This window comes from Phyllobates terribilis, unplaced genomic scaffold (genome assembly GCF_046119375.1).
Source record: "Phyllobates terribilis strain yellow unplaced genomic scaffold, ASM4611937v1 Scaffold_2708__1_contigs__length_111604, whole genome shotgun sequence".
In the NCBI taxonomy this organism is placed as follows: Eukaryota; Metazoa; Chordata; class Amphibia; order Anura; family Dendrobatidae; genus Phyllobates; species Phyllobates terribilis.
Window position 1 is genome coordinate 74757 of NW_027365465.1, and position 17431 is coordinate 92187.

Consider the following 17431-nt stretch of genomic DNA (forward strand, 5'->3'; position numbering starts at 1 on the left):
TTCGGCTTGCTGCTGCTGCAATCCACGCGTTTTAGATCTGCATAACTCCACCTCTTTAAACACAGCACCTTCACCCCCTGCTGTTCCCACCCGCCTCAACACCGTTGGAAGGGAGGAGAACCAATTAAGGCGGGGGGTGGGGTGGAACGAGCAGCTGTCTACCCTTAGCAGGAGGGCTCCTGATTACATACCTCTCCTGCTGCTGCTGCTGCTGGCTGTCCAGCAGCAGACTGAAGGTGGCTGCTGCTGTGCACAGGTATATAAAGGCTCAGAGCCTATTATGACACGCGCAGCCAGCGTTCCATTGCCACATTCCATCTACTGCAGGCAGGATACCTGGCTGGCTGAATGTCGCTGAGAAGCTCACAGAGACCGCCATAAGCAACAGTTTAACAGAATGCCACAGACTAATCAACCAAACTTTTTGGGTTGGGTTCTCTTTTATAGTCTGCAGGCATTAAATGAAAGAAGTCAGTGTTCCAGCAGAAGGAGACAACGTTTCAGAAAAGGCATTGTAGCAAACCAAAAAAGAAATTTTAAGCGCAGCAGTGTAACCAGCGCACATACCTGTTAGCTCGGGTGAGTTTAAAAGGCTGCTGTTGATAACAAGGGCATTTGCTAAATAGATGGTGTGTGTGCAACAATATACTGAAAGGTCAATTATATTGTGCAGCTTATCTCACCACCTGTAGTTATTTAGGTGAAAGCTCCAAAATGCTTGCCTAATATGTCTGTTTATCCAAAAGGAAGTAGAAAGGGAGAGCTAGAAAGATAGCATTGCATCACATTACATGGCAATGCAATGCACAGTTGCTGAAGTTGAACCAAAATGAGCTTGTAATCTGGCTTCTGCAACTTTGAACATGAAAAATCCAATGAGGAGAAGAAAAGCAGAGCCAAAGAGTCCATCCCAAAATCCGACAAACAAGCAAAATGAACAAAAAACATTGAATTCAATTCTTTCTGATTTTAGAAACTGCATTAAAGAAGGGGTGCACCGGTCCTGGAGATACTGCAATACCAGGTCAATGCGTGGAGTGGACAGAGCAAGCTCTTTTTCCATCTCCCTGTTCTAAAAATCCATTTAATATATGGTCCCCAGATAGGGGACGTATCAGATATTAAACTGATAAGAACAGATACTACACTTGATCTTAGCCAAAAGGCCGAGAAGCGATAACCAGAATTGGTTTCAAACTACGGAGCCACCCAAGGATCCTAAAAAGTCCATTTGTGGAGATGAGCTCCTGGACTCCCGTTAAGAAGACATGTTGTCAACCTCTAGATCCCTTACATGCCTGCACTTTTCGGCTTGCTGCTGCTGCAATCCACGCGTTTTAGATCTGCATAACTCCACCTCTTTAAACACAGCACCTTCACCCCCTGCTGTTCCCACCCGCCTCAACACCGTTGGAAGGGAGGAGAACCAATTAAGGCGGGGGGTGGGGTGGAACGAGCAGCTGTCTACCCTTAGCAGGAGGGCTCCTGATTACATACCTCTCCTGCTGCTGCTGCTGCTGGCTGTCCAGCAGCAGACTGAAGGTGGCTGCTGCTGTGCACAGGTATATAAAGGCTCAGAGCCTATTATGACACGCGCAGCCAGCGTTCCATTGCCACATTCCATCTACTGCAGGCAGGATACCTGGCTGGCTGAATGTCGCTGAGAAGCTCACAGAGACCGCCATAAGCAACAGTTTAACAGAATGCCACAGACTAATCAACCAAACTTTTTGGGTTGGGTTCTCTTTTATAGTCTGCAGGCATTAAATGAAAGAAGTCAGTGTTCCAGCAGAAGGAGACAACGTTTCAGAAAAGGCATTGTAGCAAACCAAAAAAGAAATTTTAAGCGCAGCAGTGTAACCAGCGCACATACCTGTTAGCTCGGGTGAGTTTAAAAGGCTGCTGTTGATAACAAGGGCATTTGCTAAATAGATGGTGTGTGTGCAACAATATACTGAAAGGTCAATTATATTGTGCAGCTTATCTCACCACCTGTAGTTATTTAGGTGAAAGCTCCAAAATGCTTGCCTAATATGTCTGTTTATCCAAAAGGAAGTAGAAAGGGAGAGCTAGAAAGATAGCATTGCATCACATTACATGGCAATGCAATGCACAGTTGCTGAAGTTGAACCAAAATGAGCTTGTAATCTGGCTTCTGCAACTTTGAACATGAAAAATCCAATGAGGAGAAGAAAAGCAGAGCCAAAGAGTCCATCCCAAAATCCGACAAACAAGCAAAATGAACAAAAAACATTGAATTCAATTCTTTCTGATTTTAGAAACTGCATTAAAGAAGGGGTGCACCGGTCCTGGAGATACTGCAATACCAGGTCAATGCGTGGAGTGGACAGAGCAAGCTCTTTTTCCATCTCCCTGTTCTAAAAATCCATTTAATATATGGTCCCCAGATAGGGGACGTATCAGATATTAAACTCATAAGAACAGATACTACACTTGATCTTAGCCAAAAGGCCGAGAAGCGATAACCAGAATTGGTTTCAAACTACGGAGCCACCCAAGGATCCTAAAAAGTCCATTTGTGGAGATGAGCTCCTGGACTCCCGTTAAGAAGACATGTTGTCAACCTCTAGATCCCTTACATGCCTGCACTTTTCGGCTTGCTGCTGCTGCAATCCACGCGTTTTAGATCTGCATAACTCCACCTCTTTAAACACAGCACCTTCACCCCCTGCTGTTCCCACCCGCCTCAACACCGTTGGAAGGGAGGAGAACCAATTAAGGCGGGGGGTGGGGTGGAACGAGCAGCTGTCTACCCTTAGCAGGAGGGCTCCTGATTACATACCTCTCCTGCTGCTGCTGCTGCTGGCTGTCCAGCAGCAGACTGAAGGTGGCTGCTGCTGTGCACAGGTATATAAAGGCTCAGAGCCTATTATGACACGCGCAGCCAGCGTTCCATTGCCACATTCCATCTACTGCAGGCAGGATACCTGGCTGGCTGAATGTCGCTGAGAAGCTCACAGAGACCGCCATAAGCAACAGTTTAACAGAATGCCACAGACTAATCAACCAAACTTTTTGGGTTGGGTTCTCTTTTATAGTCTGCAGGCATTAAATGAAAGAAGTCAGTGTTCCAGCAGAAGGAGACAACGTTTCAGAAAAGGCATTGTAGCAAACCAAAAAAGAAATTTTAAGCGCAGCAGTGTAACCAGCGCACATACCTGTTAGCTCGGGTGAGTTTAAAAGGCTGCTGTTGATAACAAGGGCATTTGCTAAATAGATGGTGTGTGTGCAACAATATACTGAAAGGTCAATTATATTGTGCAGCTTATCTCACCACCTGTAGTTATTTAGGTGAAAGCTCCAAAATGCTTGCCTAATATGTCTGTTTATCCAAAAGGAAGTAGAAAGGGAGAGCTAGAAAGATAGCATTGCATCACATTACATGGCAATGCAATGCACAGTTGCTGAAGTTGAACCAAAATGAGCTTGTAATCTGGCTTCTGCAACTTTGAACATGAAAAATCCAATGAGGAGAAGAAAAGCAGAGCCAAAGAGTCCATCCCAAAATCCGACAAACAAGCAAAATGAACAAAAAACATTGAATTCAATTCTTTCTGATTTTAGAAACTGCATTAAAGAAGGGGTGCACCGGTCCTGGAGATACTGCAATACCAGGTCAATGCGTGGAGTGGACAGAGCAAGCTCTTTTTCCATCTCCCTGTTCTAAAAATCCATTTAATATATGGTCCCCAGATAGGGGACGTATCAGATATTAAACTGATAAGAACAGATACTACACTTGATCTTAGCCAAAAGGCCGAGAAGCGATAACCAGAATTGGTTTCAAACTACGGAGCCACCCAAGGATCCTAAAAAGTCCATTTGTGGAGATGAGCTCCTGGACTCCCGTTAAGAAGACATGTTGTCAACCTCTAGATCCCTTACATGCCTGCACTTTTCGGCTTGCTGCTGCTGCAATCCACGCGTTTTAGATCTGCATAACTCCACCTCTTTAAACACAGCACCTTCACCCCCTGCTGTTCCCACCCGCCTCAACACCGTTGGAAGGGAGGAGAACCAATTAAGGCGGGGGGTGGGGTGGAACGAGCAGCTGTCTACCCTTAGCAGGAGGGCTCCTGATTACATACCTCTCCTGCTGCTGCTGCTGCTGGCTGTCCAGCAGCAGACTGAAGGTGGCTGCTGCTGTGCACAGGTATATAAAGGCTCAGAGCCTATTATGACACGCGCAGCCAGCGTTCCATTGCCACATTCCATCTACTGCAGGCAGGATACCTGGCTGGCTGAATGTCGCTGAGAAGCTCACAGAGACCGCCATAAGCAACAGTTTAACAGAATGCCACAGACTAATCAACCAAACTTTTTGGGTTGGGTTCTCTTTTATAGTCTGCAGGCATTAAATGAAAGAAGTCAGTGTTCCAGCAGAAGGAGACAACGTTTCAGAAAAGGCATTGTAGCAAACCAAAAAAGAAATTTTAAGCGCAGCAGTGTAACCAGCGCACATACCTGTTAGCTCGGGTGAGTTTAAAAGGCTGCTGTTGATAACAAGGGCATTTGCTAAATAGATGGTGTGTGTGCAACAATATACTGAAAGGTCAATTATATTGTGCAGCTTATCTCACCACCTGTAGTTATTTAGGTGAAAGCTCCAAAATGCTTGCCTAATATGTCTGTTTATCCAAAAGGAAGTAGAAAGGGAGAGCTAGAAAGATAGCATTGCATCACATTACATGGCAATGCAATGCACAGTTGCTGAAGTTGAACCAAAATGAGCTTGTAATCTGGCTTCTGCAACTTTGAACATGAAAAATCCAATGAGGAGAAGAAAAGCAGAGCCAAAGAGTCCATCCCAAAATCCGACAAACAAGCAAAATGAACAAAAAACATTGAATTCAATTCTTTCTGATTTTAGAAACTGCATTAAAGAAGGGGTGCACCGGTCCTGGAGATACTGCAATACCAGGTCAATGCGTGGAGTGGACAGAGCAAGCTCTTTTTCCATCTCCCTGTTCTAAAAATCCATTTAATATATGGTCCCCAGATAGGGGACGTATCAGATATTAAACTGATAAGAACAGATACTACACTTGATCTTAGCCAAAAGGCCGAGAAGCGATAACCAGAATTGGTTTCAAACTACGGAGCCACCCAAGGATCCTAAAAAGTCCATTTGTGGAGATGAGCTCCTGGACTCCCGTTAAGAAGACATGTTGTCAACCTCTAGATCCCTTACATGCCTGCACTTTTCGGCTTGCTGCTGCTGCAATCCACGCGTTTTAGATCTGCATAACTCCACCTCTTTAAACACAGCACCTTCACCCCCTGCTGTTCCCACCCGCCTCAACACCGTTGGAAGGGAGGAGAACCAATTAAGGCGGGGGGTGGGGTGGAACGAGCAGCTGTCTACCCTTAGCAGGAGGGCTCCTGATTACATACCTCTCCTGCTGCTGCTGCTGCTGGCTGTCCAGCAGCAGACTGAAGGTGGCTGCTGCTGTGCACAGGTATATAAAGGCTCAGAGCCTATTATGACACGCGCAGCCAGCGTTCCATTGCCACATTCCATCTACTGCAGGCAGGATACCTGGCTGGCTGAATGTCGCTGAGAAGCTCACAGAGACCGCCATAAGCAACAGTTTAACAGAATGCCACAGACTAATCAACCAAACTTTTTGGGTTGGGTTCTCTTTTATAGTCTGCAGGCATTAAATGAAAGAAGTCAGTGTTCCAGCAGAAGGAGACAACGTTTCAGAAAAGGCATTGTAGCAAACCAAAAAAGAAATTTTAAGCGCAGCAGTGTAACCAGCGCACATACCTGTTAGCTCGGGTGAGTTTAAAAGGCTGCTGTTGATAACAAGGGCATTTGCTAAATAGATGGTGTGTGTGCAACAATATACTGAAAGGTCAATTATATTGTGCAGCTTATCTCACCACCTGTAGTTATTTAGGTGAAAGCTCCAAAATGCTTGCCTAATATGTCTGTTTATCCAAAAGGAAGTAGAAAGGGAGAGCTAGAAAGATAGCATTGCATCACATTACATGGCAATGCAATGCACAGTTGCTGAAGTTGAACCAAAATGAGCTTGTAATCTGGCTTCTGCAACTTTGAACATGAAAAATCCAATGAGGAGAAGAAAAGCAGAGCCAAAGAGTCCATCCCAAAATCCGACAAACAAGCAAAATGAACAAAAAACATTGAATTCAATTCTTTCTGATTTTAGAAACTGCATTAAAGAAGGGGTGCACCGGTCCTGGAGATACTGCAATACCAGGTCAATGCGTGGAGTGGACAGAGCAAGCTCTTTTTCCATCTCCCTGTTCTAAAAATCCATTTAATATATGGTCCCCAGATAGGGGACGTATCAGATATTAAACTGATAAGAACAGATACTACACTTGATCTTAGCCAAAAGGCCGAGAAGCGATAACCAGAATTGGTTTCAAACTACGGAGCCACCCAAGGATCCTAAAAAGTCCATTTGTGGAGATGAGCTCCTGGACTCCCGTTAAGAAGACATGTTGTCAACCTCTAGATCCCTTACATGCCTGCACTTTTCGGCTTGCTGCTGCTGCAATCCACGCGTTTTAGATCTGCATAACTCCACCTCTTTAAACACAGCACCTTCACCCCCTGCTGTTCCCACCCGCCTCAACACCGTTGGAAGGGAGGAGAACCAATTAAGGCGGGGGGTGGGGTGGAACGAGCAGCTGTCTACCCTTAGCAGGAGGGCTCCTGATTACATACCTCTCCTGCTGCTGCTGCTGCTGGCTGTCCAGCAGCAGACTGAAGGTGGCTGCTGCTGTGCACAGGTATATAAAGGCTCAGAGCCTATTATGACACGCGCAGCCAGCGTTCCATTGCCACATTCCATCTACTGCAGGCAGGATACCTGGCTGGCTGAATGTCGCTGAGAAGCTCACAGAGACCGCCATAAGCAACAGTTTAACAGAATGCCACAGACTAATCAACCAAACTTTTTGGGTTGGGTTCTCTTTTATAGTCTGCAGGCATTAAATGAAAGAAGTCAGTGTTCCAGCAGAAGGAGACAACGTTTCAGAAAAGGCATTGTAGCAAACCAAAAAAGAAATTTTAAGCGCAGCAGTGTAACCAGCGCACATACCTGTTAGCTCGGGTGAGTTTAAAAGGCTGCTGTTGATAACAAGGGCATTTGCTAAATAGATGGTGTGTGTGCAACAATATACTGAAAGGTCAATTATATTGTGCAGCTTATCTCACCACCTGTAGTTATTTAGGTGAAAGCTCCAAAATGCTTGCCTAATATGTCTGTTTATCCAAAAGGAAGTAGAAAGGGAGAGCTAGAAAGATAGCATTGCATCACATTACATGGCAATGCAATGCACAGTTGCTGAAGTTGAACCAAAATGAGCTTGTAATCTGGCTTCTGCAACTTTGAACATGAAAAATCCAATGAGGAGAAGAAAAGCAGAGCCAAAGAGTCCATCCCAAAATCCGACAAACAAGCAAAATGAACAAAAAACATTGAATTCAATTCTTTCTGATTTTAGAAACTGCATTAAAGAAGGGGTGCACCGGTCCTGGAGATACTGCAATACCAGGTCAATGCGTGGAGTGGACAGAGCAAGCTCTTTTTCCATCTCCCTGTTCTAAAAATCCATTTAATATATGGTCCCCAGATAGGGGACGTATCAGATATTAAACTGATAAGAACAGATACTACACTTGATCTTAGCCAAAAGGCCGAGAAGCGATAACCAGAATTGGTTTCAAACTACGGAGCCACCCAAGGATCCTAAAAAGTCCATTTGTGGAGATGAGCTCCTGGACTCCCGTTAAGAAGACATGTTGTCAACCTCTAGATCCCTTACATGCCTGCACTTTTCGGCTTGCTGCTGCTGCAATCCACGCGTTTTAGATCTGCATAACTCCACCTCTTTAAACACAGCACCTTCACCCCCTGCTGTTCCCACCCGCCTCAACACCGTTGGAAGGGAGGAGAACCAATTAAGGCGGGGGGTGGGGTGGAACGAGCAGCTGTCTACCCTTAGCAGGAGGGCTCCTGATTACATACCTCTCCTGCTGCTGCTGCTGCTGGCTGTCCAGCAGCAGACTGAAGGTGGCTGCTGCTGTGCACAGGTATATAAAGGCTCAGAGCCTATTATGACACGCGCAGCCAGCGTTCCATTGCCACATTCCATCTACTGCAGGCAGGATACCTGGCTGGCTGAATGTCGCTGAGAAGCTCACAGAGACCGCCATAAGCAACAGTTTAACAGAATGCCACAGACTAATCAACCAAACTTTTTGGGTTGGGTTCTCTTTTATAGTCTGCAGGCATTAAATGAAAGAAGTCAGTGTTCCAGCAGAAGGAGACAACGTTTCAGAAAAGGCATTGTAGCAAACCAAAAAAGAAATTTTAAGCGCAGCAGTGTAACCAGCGCACATACCTGTTAGCTCGGGTGAGTTTAAAAGGCTGCTGTTGATAACAAGGGCATTTGCTAAATAGATGGTGTGTGTGCAACAATATACTGAAAGGTCAATTATATTGTGCAGCTTATCTCACCACCTGTAGTTATTTAGGTGAAAGCTCCAAAATGCTTGCCTAATATGTCTGTTTATCCAAAAGGAAGTAGAAAGGGAGAGCTAGAAAGATAGCATTGCATCACATTACATGGCAATGCAATGCACAGTTGCTGAAGTTGAACCAAAATGAGCTTGTAATCTGGCTTCTGCAACTTTGAACATGAAAAATCCAATGAGGAGAAGAAAAGCAGAGCCAAAGAGTCCATCCCAAAATCCGACAAACAAGCAAAATGAACAAAAAACATTGAATTCAATTCTTTCTGATTTTAGAAACTGCATTAAAGAAGGGGTGCACCGGTCCTGGAGATACTGCAATACCAGGTCAATGCGTGGAGTGGACAGAGCAAGCTCTTTTTCCATCTCCCTGTTCTAAAAATCCATTTAATATATGGTCCCCAGATAGGGGACGTATCAGATATTAAACTGATAAGAACAGATACTACACTTGATCTTAGCCAAAAGGCCGAGAAGCGATAACCAGAATTGGTTTCAAACTACGGAGCCACCCAAGGATCCTAAAAAGTCCATTTGTGGAGATGAGCTCCTGGACTCCCGTTAAGAAGACATGTTGTCAACCTCTAGATCCCTTACATGCCTGCACTTTTCGGCTTGCTGCTGCTGCAATCCACGCGTTTTAGATCTGCATAACTCCACCTCTTTAAACACAGCACCTTCACCCCCTGCTGTTCCCACCCGCCTCAACACCGTTGGAAGGGAGGAGAACCAATTAAGGCGGGGGGTGGGGTGGAACGAGCAGCTGTCTACCCTTAGCAGGAGGGCTCCTGATTACATACCTCTCCTGCTGCTGCTGCTGCTGGCTGTCCAGCAGCAGACTGAAGGTGGCTGCTGCTGTGCACAGGTATATAAAGGCTCAGAGCCTATTATGACACGCGCAGCCAGCGTTCCATTGCCACATTCCATCTACTGCAGGCAGGATACCTGGCTGGCTGAATGTCGCTGAGAAGCTCACAGAGACCGCCATAAGCAACAGTTTAACAGAATGCCACAGACTAATCAACCAAACTTTTTGGGTTGGGTTCTCTTTTATAGTCTGCAGGCATTAAATGAAAGAAGTCAGTGTTCCAGCAGAAGGAGACAACGTTTCAGAAAAGGCATTGTAGCAAACCAAAAAAGAAATTTTAAGCGCAGCAGTGTAACCAGCGCACATACCTGTTAGCTCGGGTGAGTTTAAAAGGCTGCTGTTGATAACAAGGGCATTTGCTAAATAGATGGTGTGTGTGCAACAATATACTGAAAGGTCAATTATATTGTGCAGCTTATCTCACCACCTGTAGTTATTTAGGTGAAAGCTCCAAAATGCTTGCCTAATATGTCTGTTTATCCAAAAGGAAGTAGAAAGGGAGAGCTAGAAAGATAGCATTGCATCACATTACATGGCAATGCAATGCACAGTTGCTGAAGTTGAACCAAAATGAGCTTGTAATCTGGCTTCTGCAACTTTGAACATGAAAAATCCAATGAGGAGAAGAAAAGCAGAGCCAAAGAGTCCATCCCAAAATCCGACAAACAAGCAAAATGAACAAAAAACATTGAATTCAATTCTTTCTGATTTTAGAAACTGCATTAAAGAAGGGGTGCACCGGTCCTGGAGATACTGCAATACCAGGTCAATGCGTGGAGTGGACAGAGCAAGCTCTTTTTCCATCTCCCTGTTCTAAAAATCCATTTAATATATGGTCCCCAGATAGGGGACGTATCAGATATTAAACTGATAAGAACAGATACTACACTTGATCTTAGCCAAAAGGCCGAGAAGCGATAACCAGAATTGGTTTCAAACTACGGAGCCACCCAAGGATCCTAAAAAGTCCATTTGTGGAGATGAGCTCCTGGACTCCCGTTAAGAAGACATGTTGTCAACCTCTAGATCCCTTACATGCCTGCACTTTTCGGCTTGCTGCTGCTGCAATCCACGCGTTTTAGATCTGCATAACTCCACCTCTTTAAACACAGCACCTTCACCCCCTGCTGTTCCCACCCGCCTCAACACCGTTGGAAGGGAGGAGAACCAATTAAGGCGGGGGGTGGGGTGGAACGAGCAGCTGTCTACCCTTAGCAGGAGGGCTCCTGATTACATACCTCTCCTGCTGCTGCTGCTGCTGGCTGTCCAGCAGCAGACTGAAGGTGGCTGCTGCTGTGCACAGGTATATAAAGGCTCAGAGCCTATTATGACACGCGCAGCCAGCGTTCCATTGCCACATTCCATCTACTGCAGGCAGGATACCTGGCTGGCTGAATGTCGCTGAGAAGCTCACAGAGACCGCCATAAGCAACAGTTTAACAGAATGCCACAGACTAATCAACCAAACTTTTTGGGTTGGGTTCTCTTTTATAGTCTGCAGGCATTAAATGAAAGAAGTCAGTGTTCCAGCAGAAGGAGACAACGTTTCAGAAAAGGCATTGTAGCAAACCAAAAAAGAAATTTTAAGCGCAGCAGTGTAACCAGCGCACATACCTGTTAGCTCGGGTGAGTTTAAAAGGCTGCTGTTGATAACAAGGGCATTTGCTAAATAGATGGTGTGTGTGCAACAATATACTGAAAGGTCAATTATATTGTGCAGCTTATCTCACCACCTGTAGTTATTTAGGTGAAAGCTCCAAAATGCTTGCCTAATATGTCTGTTTATCCAAAAGGAAGTAGAAAGGGAGAGCTAGAAAGATAGCATTGCATCACATTACATGGCAATGCAATGCACAGTTGCTGAAGTTGAACCAAAATGAGCTTGTAATCTGGCTTCTGCAACTTTGAACATGAAAAATCCAATGAGGAGAAGAAAAGCAGAGCCAAAGAGTCCATCCCAAAATCCGACAAACAAGCAAAATGAACAAAAAACATTGAATTCAATTCTTTCTGATTTTAGAAACTGCATTAAAGAAGGGGTGCACCGGTCCTGGAGATACTGCAATACCAGGTCAATGCGTGGAGTGGACAGAGCAAGCTCTTTTTCCATCTCCCTGTTCTAAAAATCCATTTAATATATGGTCCCCAGATAGGGGACGTATCAGATATTAAACTGATAAGAACAGATACTACACTTGATCTTAGCCAAAAGGCCGAGAAGCGATAACCAGAATTGGTTTCAAACTACGGAGCCACCCAAGGATCCTAAAAAGTCCATTTGTGGAGATGAGCTCCTGGACTCCCGTTAAGAAGACATGTTGTCAACCTCTAGATCCCTTACATGCCTGCACTTTTCGGCTTGCTGCTGCTGCAATCCACGCGTTTTAGATCTGCATAACTCCACCTCTTTAAACACAGCACCTTCACCCCCTGCTGTTCCCACCCGCCTCAACACCGTTGGAAGGGAGGAGAACCAATTAAGGCGGGGGGTGGGGTGGAACGAGCAGCTGTCTACCCTTAGCAGGAGGGCTCCTGATTACATACCTCTCCTGCTGCTGCTGCTGCTGGCTGTCCAGCAGCAGACTGAAGGTGGCTGCTGCTGTGCACAGTTATATAAAGGCTCAGAGCCTATTATGACACGCGCAGCCAGCGTTCCATTGCCACATTCCATCTACTGCAGGCAGGATACCTGGCTGGCTGAATGTCGCTGAGAAGCTCACAGAGACCGCCATAAGCAACAGTTTAACAGAATGCCACAGACTAATCAACCAAACTTTTTGGGTTGGGTTCTCTTTTATAGTCTGCAGGCATTAAATGAAAGAAGTCAGTGTTCCAGCAGAAGGAGACAACGTTTCAGAAAAGGCATTGTAGCAAACCAAAAAAGAAATTTTAAGCGCAGCAGTGTAACCAGCGCACATACCTGTTAGCTCGGGTGAGTTTAAAAGGCTGCTGTTGATAACAAGGGCATTTGCTAAATAGATGGTGTGTGTGCAACAATATACTGAAAGGTCAATTATATTGTGCAGCTTATCTCACCACCTGTAGTTATTTAGGTGAAAGCTCCAAAATGCTTGCCTAATATGTCTGTTTATCCAAAAGGAAGTAGAAAGGGAGAGCTAGAAAGATAGCATTGCATCACATTACATGGCAATGCAATGCACAGTTGCTGAAGTTGAACCAAAATGAGCTTGTAATCTGGCTTCTGCAACTTTGAACATGAAAAATCCAATGAGGAGAAGAAAAGCAGAGCCAAAGAGTCCATCCCAAAATCCGACAAACAAGCAAAATGAACAAAAAACATTGAATTCAATTCTTTCTGATTTTAGAAACTGCATTAAAGAAGGGGTGCACCGGTCCTGGAGATACTGCAATACCAGGTCAATGCGTGGAGTGGACAGAGCAAGCTCTTTTTCCATCTCCCTGTTCTAAAAATCCATTTAATATATGGTCCCCAGATAGGGGACGTATCAGATATTAAACTGATAAGAACAGATACTACACTTGATCTTAGCCAAAAGGCCGAGAAGCGATAACCAGAATTGGTTTCAAACTACGGAGCCACCCAAGGATCCTAAAAAGTCCATTTGTGGAGATGAGCTCCTGGACTCCCGTTAAGAAGACATGTTGTCAACCTCTAGATCCCTTACATGCCTGCACTTTTCGGCTTGCTGCTGCTGTAATCCACGCGTTTTAGATCTGCATAACTCCACCTCTTTAAACACAGCACCTTCACCCCCTGCTGTTCCCACCCGCCTCAACACCGTTGGAAGGGAGGAGAACCAATTAAGGCGGGGGGTGGGGTGGAACGAGCAGCTGTCTACCCTTAGCAGGAGGGCTCCTGATTACATACCTCTCCTGCTGCTGCTGCTGCTGGCTGTCCAGCAGCAGACTGAAGGTGGCTGCTGCTGTGCACAGGTATATAAAGGCTCAGAGCCTATTATGACACGCGCAGCCAGCGTTCCATTGCCACATTCCATCTACTGCAGGCAGGATACCTGGCTGGCTGAATGTCGCTGAGAAGCTCACAGAGACCGCCATAAGCAACAGTTTAACAGAATGCCACAGACTAATCAACCAAACTTTTTGGGTTGGGTTCTCTTTTATAGTCTGCAGGCATTAAATGAAAGAAGTCAGTGTTCCAGCAGAAGGAGACAACGTTTCAGAAAAGGCATTGTAGCAAACCAAAAAAGAAATTTTAAGCGCAGCAGTGTAACCAGCGCACATACCTGTTAGCTCGGGTGAGTTTAAAAGGCTGCTGTTGATAACAAGGGCATTTGCTAAATAGATGGTGTGTGTGCAACAATATACTGAAAGGTCAATTATATTGTGCAGCTTATCTCACCACCTGTAGTTATTTAGGTGAAAGCTCCAAAATGCTTGCCTAATATGTCTGTTTATCCAAAAGGAAGTAGAAAGGGAGAGCTAGAAAGATAGCATTGCATCACATTACATGGCAATGCAATGCACAGTTGCTGAAGTTGAACCAAAATGAGCTTGTAATCTGGCTTCTGCAACTTTGAACATGAAAAATCCAATGAGGAGAAGAAAAGCAGAGCCAAAGAGTCCATCCCAAAATCCGACAAACAAGCAAAATGAACAAAAAACATTGAATTCAATTCTTTCTGATTTTAGAAACTGCATTAAAGAAGGGGTGCACCGGTCCTGGAGATACTGCAATACCAGGTCAATGCGTGGAGTGGACAGAGCAAGCTCTTTTTCCATCTCCCTGTTCTAAAAATCCATTTAATATATGGTCCCCAGATAGGGGACGTATCAGATATTAAACTGATAAGAACAGATACTACACTTGATCTTAGCCAAAAGGCCGAGAAGCGATAACCAGAATTGGTTTCAAACTACGGAGCCACCCAAGGATCCTAAAAAGTCCATTTGTGGAGATGAGCTCCTGGACTCCCGTTAAGAAGACATGTTGTCAACCTCTAGATCCCTTACATGCCTGCACTTTTCGGCTTGCTGCTGCTGCAATCCACGCGTTTTAGATCTGCATAACTCCACCTCTTTAAACACAGCACCTTCACCCCCTGCTGTTCCCACCCGCCTCAACACCGTTGGAAGGGAGGAGAACCAATTAAGGCGGGGGGTGGGGTGGAACGAGCAGCTGTCTACCCTTAGCAGGAGGGCTCCTGATTACATACCTCTCCTGCTGCTGCTGCTGCTGGCTGTCCAGCAGCAGACTGAAGGTGGCTGCTGCTGTGCACAGGTATATAAAGGCTCAGAGCCTATTATGACACGCGCAGCCAGCGTTCCATTGCCACATTCCATCTACTGCAGGCAGGATACCTGGCTGGCTGAATGTCGCTGAGAAGCTCACAGAGACCGCCATAAGCAACAGTTTAACAGAATGCCACAGACTAATCAACCAAACTTTTTGGGTTGGGTTCTCTTTTATAGTCTGCAGGCATTAAATGAAAGAAGTCAGTGTTCCAGCAGAAGGAGACAACGTTTCAGAAAAGGCATTGTAGCAAACCAAAAAAGAAATTTTAAGCGCAGCAGTGTAACCAGCGCACATACCTGTTAGCTCGGGTGAGTTTAAAAGGCTGCTGTTGATAACAAGGGCATTTGCTAAATAGATGGTGTGTGTGCAACAATATACTGAAAGGTCAATTATATTGTGCAGCTTATCTCACCACCTGTAGTTATTTAGGTGAAAGCTCCAAAATGCTTGCCTAATATGTCTGTTTATCCAAAAGGAAGTAGAAAGGGAGAGCTAGAAAGATAGCATTGCATCACATTACATGGCAATGCAATGCACAGTTGCTGAAGTTGAACCAAAATGAGCTTGTAATCTGGCTTCTGCAACTTTGAACATGAAAAATCCAATGAGGAGAAGAAAAGCAGAGCCAAAGAGTCCATCCCAAAATCCGACAAACAAGCAAAATGAACAAAAAACATTGAATTCAATTCTTTCTGATTTTAGAAACTGCATTAAAGAAGGGGTGCACCGGTCCTGGAGATACTGCAATACCAGGTCAATGCGTGGAGTGGACAGAGCAAGCTCTTTTTCCATCTCCCTGTTCTAAAAATCCATTTAATATATGGTCCCCAGATAGGGGACGTATCAGATATTAAACTGATAAGAACAGATACTACACTTGATCTTAGCCAAAAGGCCGAGAAGCGATAACCAGAATTGGTTTCAAACTACGGAGCCACCCAAGGATCCTAAAAAGTCCATTTGTGGAGATGAGCTCCTGGACTCCCGTTAAGAAGACATGTTGTCAACCTCTAGATCCCTTACATGCCTGCACTTTTCGGCTTGCTGCTGCTGCAATCCACGCGTTTTAGATCTGCATAACTCCACCTCTTTAAACACAGCACCTTCACCCCCTGCTGTTCCCACCCGCCTCAACACCGTTGGAAGGGAGGAGAACCAATTAAGGCGGGGGGTGGGGTGGAACGAGCAGCTGTCTACCCTTAGCAGGAGGGCTCCTGATTACATACCTCTCCTGCTGCTGCTGCTGCTGGCTGTCCAGCAGCAGACTGAAGGTGGCTGCTGCTGTGCACAGGTATATAAAGGCTCAGAGCCTATTATGACACGCGCAGCCAGCGTTCCATTGCCACATTCCATCTACTGCAGGCAGGATACCTGGCTGGCTGAATGTCGCTGAGAAGCTCACAGAGACCGCCATAAGCAACAGTTTAACAGAATGCCACAGACTAATCAACCAAACTTTTTGGGTTGGGTTCTCTTTTATAGTCTGCAGGCATTAAATGAAAGAAGTCAGTGTTCCAGCAGAAGGAGACAACGTTTCAGAAAAGGCATTGTAGCAAACCAAAAAAGAAATTTTAAGCGCAGCAGTGTAACCAGCGCACATACCTGTTAGCTCGGGTGAGTTTAAAAGGCTGCTGTTGATAACAAGGGCATTTGCTAAATAGATGGTGTGTGTGCAACAATATACTGAAAGGTCAATTATATTGTGCAGCTTATCTCACCACCTGTAGTTATTTAGGTGAAAGCTCCAAAATGCTTGCCTAATATGTCTGTTTATCCAAAAGGAAGTAGAAAGGGAGAGCTAGAAAGATAGCATTGCATCACATTACATGGCAATGCAATGCACAGTTGCTGAAGTTGAACCAAAATGAGCTTGTAATCTGGCTTCTGCAACTTTGAACATGAAAAATCCAATGAGGAGAAGAAAAGCAGAGCCAAAGAGTCCATCCCAAAATCCGACAAACAAGCAAAATGAACAAAAAACATTGAATTCAATTCTTTCTGATTTTAGAAACTGCATTAAAGAAGGGGTGCACCGGTCCTGGAGATACTGCAATACCAGGTCAATGCGTGGAGTGGACAGAGCAAGCTCTTTTTCCATCTCCCTGTTCTAAAAATCCATTTAATATATGGTCCCCAGATAGGGGACGTATCAGATATTAAACTGATAAGAACAGATACTACACTTGATCTTAGCCAAAAGGCCGAGAAGCGATAACCAGAATTGGTTTCAAACTACGGAGCCACCCAAGGATCCTAAAAAGTCCATTTGTGGAGATGAGCTCCTGGACTCCCGTTAAGAAGACATGTTGTCAACCTCTAGATCCCTTACATGCCTGCACTTTTCGGCTTGCTGCTGCTGCAATCCACGCGTTTTAGATCTGCATAACTCCACCTCTTTAAACACAGCACCTTCACCCCCTGCTGTTCCCACCCGCCTCAACACCGTTGGAAGGGAGGAGAACCAATTAAGGCGGGGGGTGGGGTGGAACGAGCAGCTGTCTACCCTTAGCAGGAGGGCTCCTGATTACATACCTCTCCTGCTGCTGCTGCTGCTGGCTGTCCAGCAGCAGACTGAAGGTGGCTGCTGCTGTGCACAGGTATATAAAGGCTCAGAGCCTATTATGACACGCGCAGCCAGCGTTCCATTGCCACATTCCATCTACTGCAGGCAGGATACCTGGCTGGCTGAATGTCGCTGAGAAGCTCACAGAGACCGCCATAAGCAACAGTTTAACAGAATGCCACAGACTAATCAACCAAACTTTTTGGGTTGGGTTCTCTTTTATAGTCTGCA

General features: G+C 45.3%; 13 non-coding genes across 13 annotated transcripts; all 13 read right to left on the bottom strand.

The window, feature by feature from the left end:
- Window positions 1-987: 987 nt before the first annotated feature.
- LOC141246958 (U2 spliceosomal RNA) lies at window positions 988-1178 on the bottom strand. The gene has a single exon (XR_012310477.1). It is a non-coding gene; the product is annotated as a U2 spliceosomal RNA (small nuclear RNA).
- A 1115-nt stretch (window positions 1179-2293) lies between these two features.
- On the bottom strand, window positions 2294-2484 carry LOC141246911 (U2 spliceosomal RNA). The gene has a single exon (XR_012310441.1). It is a non-coding gene; the product is annotated as a U2 spliceosomal RNA (small nuclear RNA).
- Window positions 2485-3599: 1115 nt separating this feature from the next.
- Window positions 3600-3790, bottom strand: LOC141246959 (U2 spliceosomal RNA). Its single transcript, XR_012310478.1, has one exon. It is a non-coding gene; the product is annotated as a U2 spliceosomal RNA (small nuclear RNA).
- A 1115-nt stretch (window positions 3791-4905) lies between these two features.
- LOC141246960 (U2 spliceosomal RNA) lies at window positions 4906-5096 on the bottom strand. Its single transcript, XR_012310479.1, has one exon. It is a non-coding gene; the product is annotated as a U2 spliceosomal RNA (small nuclear RNA).
- Window positions 5097-6211: 1115 nt separating this feature from the next.
- LOC141246961 (U2 spliceosomal RNA) lies at window positions 6212-6402 on the bottom strand. The gene has a single exon (XR_012310480.1). It is a non-coding gene; the product is annotated as a U2 spliceosomal RNA (small nuclear RNA).
- A 1115-nt stretch (window positions 6403-7517) lies between these two features.
- Window positions 7518-7708, bottom strand: LOC141246962 (U2 spliceosomal RNA). The gene has a single exon (XR_012310481.1). It is a non-coding gene; the product is annotated as a U2 spliceosomal RNA (small nuclear RNA).
- A 1115-nt stretch (window positions 7709-8823) lies between these two features.
- LOC141246963 (U2 spliceosomal RNA) lies at window positions 8824-9014 on the bottom strand. The gene has a single exon (XR_012310482.1). It is a non-coding gene; the product is annotated as a U2 spliceosomal RNA (small nuclear RNA).
- A 1115-nt stretch (window positions 9015-10129) lies between these two features.
- LOC141246964 (U2 spliceosomal RNA) lies at window positions 10130-10320 on the bottom strand. The gene has a single exon (XR_012310483.1). It is a non-coding gene; the product is annotated as a U2 spliceosomal RNA (small nuclear RNA).
- Window positions 10321-11435: 1115 nt separating this feature from the next.
- On the bottom strand, window positions 11436-11626 carry LOC141246966 (U2 spliceosomal RNA). Its single transcript, XR_012310484.1, has one exon. It is a non-coding gene; the product is annotated as a U2 spliceosomal RNA (small nuclear RNA).
- Window positions 11627-12741: 1115 nt separating this feature from the next.
- LOC141246967 (U2 spliceosomal RNA) lies at window positions 12742-12932 on the bottom strand. Its single transcript, XR_012310485.1, has one exon. It is a non-coding gene; the product is annotated as a U2 spliceosomal RNA (small nuclear RNA).
- A 1115-nt stretch (window positions 12933-14047) lies between these two features.
- Window positions 14048-14238, bottom strand: LOC141246969 (U2 spliceosomal RNA). The gene has a single exon (XR_012310487.1). It is a non-coding gene; the product is annotated as a U2 spliceosomal RNA (small nuclear RNA).
- Window positions 14239-15353: 1115 nt separating this feature from the next.
- Window positions 15354-15544, bottom strand: LOC141246970 (U2 spliceosomal RNA). The gene has a single exon (XR_012310488.1). It is a non-coding gene; the product is annotated as a U2 spliceosomal RNA (small nuclear RNA).
- A 1115-nt stretch (window positions 15545-16659) lies between these two features.
- LOC141246971 (U2 spliceosomal RNA) lies at window positions 16660-16850 on the bottom strand. The gene has a single exon (XR_012310489.1). It is a non-coding gene; the product is annotated as a U2 spliceosomal RNA (small nuclear RNA).
- Window positions 16851-17431: the final 581 nt, after the last annotated feature.